The following is a 6,706-nucleotide window of genomic DNA, read 5'->3' as shown; positions in this document are numbered from 1 at the left end:
TTCTCTTCCTGTCTCTGCTTTCTCTACATATCATCCATATTCCAGCAGATATGTATCTCTGCTCTGGCTCACAGGGGGTTTCTTGTGAGTGATTTGTATTGGGAAGTGAAAAGATGATCTGATAACATGGCACTTTTTATAAAACAGGACCATGGCATGGTTTTGGTCATCATTGTCCATTAATTTCAAACCAACAATGGAAATAACTTGGTTCAGAAAATTCATTGCAATTAACATAACCTTTTTATTATTGCTGTCAAAGTTGCATTAGTAGTCGCATGGGAATAAAGTTATAAACTAGGTTGATTTGGAAATTCTGCACCAAGCAGCAGTAATGTATCTTTGCCAAACAACAAACAGAGATGACATAAACAACTATTTCTGCAAGATGATTGTAATGCCGCACTGTAATTAATGTGGAGGTGGGGGGAGGGGGGAGGGGCTATGGTATGCATTAAATGGTGAGCATGTTTTATATGAAAAGACAATAACAGAATGATACCACTCGCTATGAAGCTATAGCACCAGCAGTTGGTTTACTTAGTTTAGCACAAAAACATGGCGTGGGGGAAACAGCTAGCCTGACACTGTCCAAAGGTAACAAACTCAATCATTAAATCTCACTCAGTTAAAATAAATCATCCTAAATTCAGCATTGCATTTCTATAACATTGATGGACAGTCAAAAAAAGCTAGAGTTCAAACAGCTGGTTTCTGCGGAGTCTCCAAGGATTTCCCAATCTGAAAAAGCCTGTGCGTCAAGCTTCAATGCACGAGCCTTGGGAACGTTGGTCTTTAATGTGTTGTTCTCTACCCCGGCTTCACCAAACTGTGGGCGGGCAGTTTGGAGAGTAAGAGCCAGATGGCCACAGCTGGATGGACTAATTAGGGTGGTTGGGAAGTGATAGAAGGGGTGAAAACAAAGTTAAGACGGTTTGGAATGGCTGGATTGGGTGGAGGGCGAGATGAGCAGCAAGGTGCCACACCCACGTTCTCCTGCGGTTGGCCTCCTACTCCCTGCCTGGAGTACTGTGTATGGCGTTAGAGGTCCTGAAAACATGCAATGATGCATAAATTCAAACGTTCCAAACGGCAAAAACAAAAAATGGTTGAGCAACCTAATTTGAGGTCGTCAGCATTCTGCTGCTAGTCCGCGTCATCACTGAATCAGTCAGAATGTTGCGCCCGGGATGTGAAGAGCAGCGGCTGATCTGCTGATGACAAATGCCAGAGGTGGCAGGGAGCAGCGGCTCGTGCGGGGACAAACACTCTGACGAGGCACTTCCCGAGATTCCACAACACTGTGCTAACATACGACCGTGGAAACCAGATCGGGTGGGGCCGCTTGAAGAGTAACGAGTTGGTCTCGACAAGTGAGGGGTACTGATGCTTCATTCACTGAATTACATGTCAAGTCAAACAAGGCGCTCACACACCCTTGAGAAGAAGTGACCAAAGTACGAAGGAGTCCAGAGGGGAAGCATCAATTTGTCCTCTTTTATATCGACAGTGAAGTGAAGGTTTATCAAAGCATGTCCCGAGTTAAGTCGCGCAGATATGAAGCAGCAATCCAATATCCACGCTCCATTTTGTTTTGTTTTGGTCTCACCGACAGCAGCACCATCTCCTGAGGTCAATCTTTGGCCTTTTAGCGGCTCAGAGCTGAACGTGTCTGTCTCCCATTCAGTGCTGGGTGGGTAGTTCTTCTTTTCTTTTTCTTTTTTAAAGCTGCCGGTTGCAGCTAAAAATAAACACTGCTTTGAATACCACTGGGTGTGAAGCAGAAAGGTTAAATTGCGGCCAGTAAAATGAAACAATGACTGTGAAATCAAAAGATTTTTAGAGAATCTGAAGGGCCGAGGGGAGCAGTAGCATCGTGTGTTTCTCTGAGGGTACGGCTCTAGCCCAGCGACTCTCAAGCACGAGTTGTCTTAACAGACTTTAGTTCACTTGTGGAATGTGTGGAATGTGATATGACAAAGTCTCCCTCCTCTTCTACTGCTCTGACCGCGGGGTCCTTCCTGATACGAGAGCGGCACTCTGAAGAGATCCATGCTCGCGGACCTGTGCCCTCCGACTCTGCAGACAGCTGTGTGTGCACAGTTTAGTCACAGCTCATACCTCCTCAGTCAAACCTGAGATTGGCTGTGCCGTTTCCTGGACAGCAGTCTTTGTTGACCCATCTGCATCAATCAGAGACGTAGAAACCCTTGTTTTCATGACGCCAGATGTAAATAAGCATGACCTCAACAGGGTAACAGTGTGTTTGCATCTCAGGAAGAAGAGGAGACAGAACAAGGGAAGGATGTGCTCTTGGTGGCCGTGTACGCTGTTTGCTGTGAGAGTGATCCTTTAACCTGTGCCCTCACACGCAGTCATTGGCCACGGTGCATTCCCACAATGTGAAAAGGAGGGATTTTACCTGTGCGGCCATTTCCCAGACTGCCCCGATGGCTTTAATGAGGCCAACGGCAAACGCAGAGGAAACAAACCTGCGTCTTGTTTACCCGCTTGAATGGAAAAAAATAGCCACTTTGTTAGTATTGCAAAATAAGGTTCACAGACGTGCACAGAATTTGGGACTAATGTGGAAACGTCTGTGCCTCTTCCTGTCACACCAACTCAGATGGATTGTCTCGTGAAACGTTTGCCACAATTCATCACATTAATGAACTCGTGATTAGGTCGCAAGTGGAGAGGTGATGTTATTCACACTGTCAGGGCACATTTCCAAAGGACTCATACGGGAAGCTCCAATGGCAGCCAGTAGGGAGTCACTCAGACCGACCTCGGGCAGTCGCATCGCTCACACTGTTGGTGTGTGTCTGCGACGTGCGTTTGTGCACCGCCACCCTCGCAGCAACGCGCCTCGCCATCTCTCCCTGAGCAGGTTGTCCCTTAAACTCTCCCGGAGGACGGAGACAAAGAGGGGCTTTGAGCAGGCAGAACCTGTAGCTGGCCTTCAGGTATTCAGGTACATATCTGTGGAACAGAACATATACAGGAAAACAAGAAGATATTGTTGTGGCGAGTAAATACATGAATGTGGCAGTTAAGACTGTTCCTCAAACGCTGAGCCAATTTGGATCCATGTCGAGCTGTTTAACTTGTGGTATTTTTCACCTTTTTTTTTAAGCGTTCAGCCTGAATGACGAAGCAGTTTCCATTATGCTCTGTTCTTGTACTTTATTAGACAGAAGTGGTTTTCTCTGGATTAAGGTAGGCTGGCGTGCACACAGCAAAGGGACGGTCAGAGCAGGGTATATTGCAGCTCTCCTGCCTGCCATTAAAACCCACTGACGCCTGAGCCAACGTAAAGCAGACTATAGTTAACGACCCCCTATCAAGTGAACAAATATCATTGGGTGTCTGGCCCTCTCTTTGCAGTGTGATTTTCTCATTGTTGGCACATTCCCTCTCTCCGCCAATGTCTACTTTTAAAGCCCCGAGGCAAAGCTCTTCCAAAAACAGCAATGGTTTGTCGAAACTCAGCAACTCTGTGCGCCACAACACGCACACAAACATGGCATTATTAACAAATAGTTTCTGCAACTGACCCCCAGTGATGAAGACACACAGTGATGGGAAATATCATTCACTGTGTACTGTAAGCATCACCATGACTCACTCATTCCCGTCTAGACGGCACCAACATGCCAGCTCACTTGGGGCTGTAAAGAGGTGGAGGCCCACCTGCCTCATCCCAGGTGAGGTCAGCTTGTCTTGGGAAATCCATGGCAAGCTCCACTGCCTCTAATAACATTATACATAGCGGGGCTTGGTGGGAAAGAAAACCACCTCTGTCATTTGAACTGTGACTAGAAACCGCAGTGTGGCTCGGTCCTGAACTGGAAAATGTCTGTTGAGCTTTAAAAAGAATACAAATAAAAAAGGAGCTGTACTGAATGCCTGTGTGAATGTGTAAGGAAAGCATTCATGCACAGACCACCACAGTCCCCTCAAAACACACACAAAGTCAGACAACTCCACAAATATGCACATCCACAGAAATACACAGACAACCTTAGCAAACAAAGTCTGCACATCTGTGTGTTGCACATGGTCACCTCAGGATCTGATCAATTAAACCAAAATGGAAAAAAATACTTCCGTGATGCTTCTCACGGCAAAACCGTCCCTCCCTGTCTCAGGTTTTGCAGACACACTTGTGTAAGGATTCTTTTTTGACACCAACACTAGAAATGATACTCCCCATCAGGCTTGCCAACACGAGCACAGCAGGGCTGGTTAGATTCAAAGGGGGAGACGGTGAAGGAAGTGCAGAGCATCTGTGGAGGATGAGCAGTCTGCTCGGGTCACAGTTCACACCCAGACAAGGATTCTGCGAGTGGCTAACAGGAGGGATTTTAAAGCATTTTTAGCGCATTTGTGGGCTGGTGATGCTGTTGGGGCTGTAAAGTGTGATCTCTCCTGCAAAGACAGACAAGTATTCATATCACAGCCCTGTGGCCACAGTGTCTGATGCAGCTCACACCGCCGTCTGCCGTCCAACGCAGAAGACTACTAACACACAAACTACCGTCAACAGCTACTGCAATTATTTTGATTGAATTGACCCAAATGGGAATCGACGAAATAAAGCCACATGCTCTATATGCTGTGTATATCCTGTACAGATGACGACATGCGGACTTTCCTTTGTTGGTTGCTGATAAAAGAATACGGCGAGCGTCTCCTTGAAGATCTTCTCACAGGAGTTTCACGAGGTGTCGCTCTGACGATCAGCTGAGAATCCTACTGACGCTGAGGAATCCACAGCGGAAAAGAAACCAGAGAAAGGGAAGCTGTCAGGGTGTGAAATAGGATTAAAAGATGTACGCGGTGTGTATAATCTAAATGGAATAAAGCTCAATGTATTAGTAATGTAAATGTAAGTGGTGGGATTTTGATTTGTTTATGAATTTGGTCATGGGGTTTGTTTCGGAGGATATGATCAGGAGTGGAGGTGTTCCGTTGGCTCTTCGTGGATTAGCTCATTGCTGGGTTATGAATGGCATTCTGTATTTCTTCCTTAGGGTGATGTTTCTCTCTTGGGCGGTTGTGAGTTTGGACATACTGTGGATATATTGGGTGCTGTGATGCACTGTGGAGTCTGTATGCCATTTGTATTGCTTTGTTTCAGACTGTTGATGTCTGCTCTGACCAATCAGTAGTCTGCAGTGTTTTAACTCGACCTTCAGCAAGTGAGTTGAGAAGGTAACAAGATGCAGTAAGTAAAAAATAATGACGCTGACGTCCTGTTTTCTATTGAGAAGCAGGTCAGTTCCCACAAATTTAAACCTTTATGGGCTGGTTACAAATTGCTGTCACATTTCTTTGACACCCGACTGAGAGTCTTTATAGACCTATTTATTTTAACAATTCCCATGAAGAAAAGGTGTGCTTATTGGCTAACTGGACGCGAGAAAGCGAATGGTGCAATTTGGAAAAAAGAACAGCAGAATAAGTGGGATTTGTAGTTAATTGGCTAAATAACACAAAATAAATATTGTTCAAGCGAAGGGATAGTGGAGGCAGTTACATAACAGCAGCATCATCAAAGAGTAATTTCACATGGGTGGGGATATCATCACCTTGGAGTGTATGATCCTTCCCCTGCACCCCTCTACCCTCTCCACTACCTTTTTTGGTCTCAGTGTGAGCACGCCTCTCCTTTTGGCTCCTTTTGGCTCCGTGTGATACTGACAGCAGCCGTCCTCACACCATTTGCCACAGTGCTGTTTTACACACGGTGGCACAGCGAGCCAAACACTAGAACCACCGCTCCTTGAAAGTGACTGTTAGCAGTTTACTGGAGAGCATCTTTCACATCTCAGACTGACAGATAAAATAAAGTAAACTCATTGTTATAATAATAAACTCCAGGCCTCGTTTGGCGAAGGATATTAACGATACTCCAGGTTGGTTGGGACTCACGTGTAAAAAAACATTACCAAGCAGTGAGAACATGACTCACAGTCTGAAGCTGGGCACACTGACATGACTTATTACATTGCTTCCCAGCAGAATACTTGTCTGCATGAAGAAAACATGATGAACTGGAAGAAGTTTCCCAGTCAAACCAAAGTAGGCACACCATTATGGTTCACCACTGTAAAAGGAGCCTATTGAAAACACTCCTGGAAACAAAACGATCTTGCAATGAAGCCAAAGTAGTCGTACGACTTTCTAATTCATTACTCAGTTTTGCCAGTAACAGGAATGTCTGATTTGTGCCCTGCTTCCAAGAAAAAGTAGCAAGCAAGAAGACAACGAAGCTGCCAGAAATCACAAAGGACCAAAACTCAATGAAACCTTCTTGAAAAAACATTGTCTTGTAGCTTTGAAGACCATTAGATAGATATGATATGATATGATATGATATTCCTTTATTCGTCCCACAGTGGGGACATTTCAAAAAGTACAGCAGCGGTGCACATCAGAGCATCACTGAAAATAAATATAAAACACAAAACTAAATACTAAAAACTAAATACTAATACTAAATATACAAGGGGAAAACAAAGTAAAGTGCTGAGTAAAGTAAAGTGCAGAGTTGGCCAGGATCTCTAGTGATCTAGTGCAGTTTGTTGTGCAGCCTGACAGCAGCAGGAAGGAAGGACTTGTGGTATCTCTCCCTCAGACACCGATGATGGTAGAAGGAACCAGTATGACATTCTCACAGTATGCATGTACATGCAAGTGC

The sequence above is a fragment of the Pseudoliparis swirei genome, chromosome 4, assembly GCF_029220125.1.
Source record: "Pseudoliparis swirei isolate HS2019 ecotype Mariana Trench chromosome 4, NWPU_hadal_v1, whole genome shotgun sequence".
In the NCBI taxonomy this organism is placed as follows: domain Eukaryota; kingdom Metazoa; phylum Chordata; class Actinopteri; order Perciformes; family Liparidae; genus Pseudoliparis; species Pseudoliparis swirei.
This window is presented reverse-complemented; position numbering follows the sequence as displayed.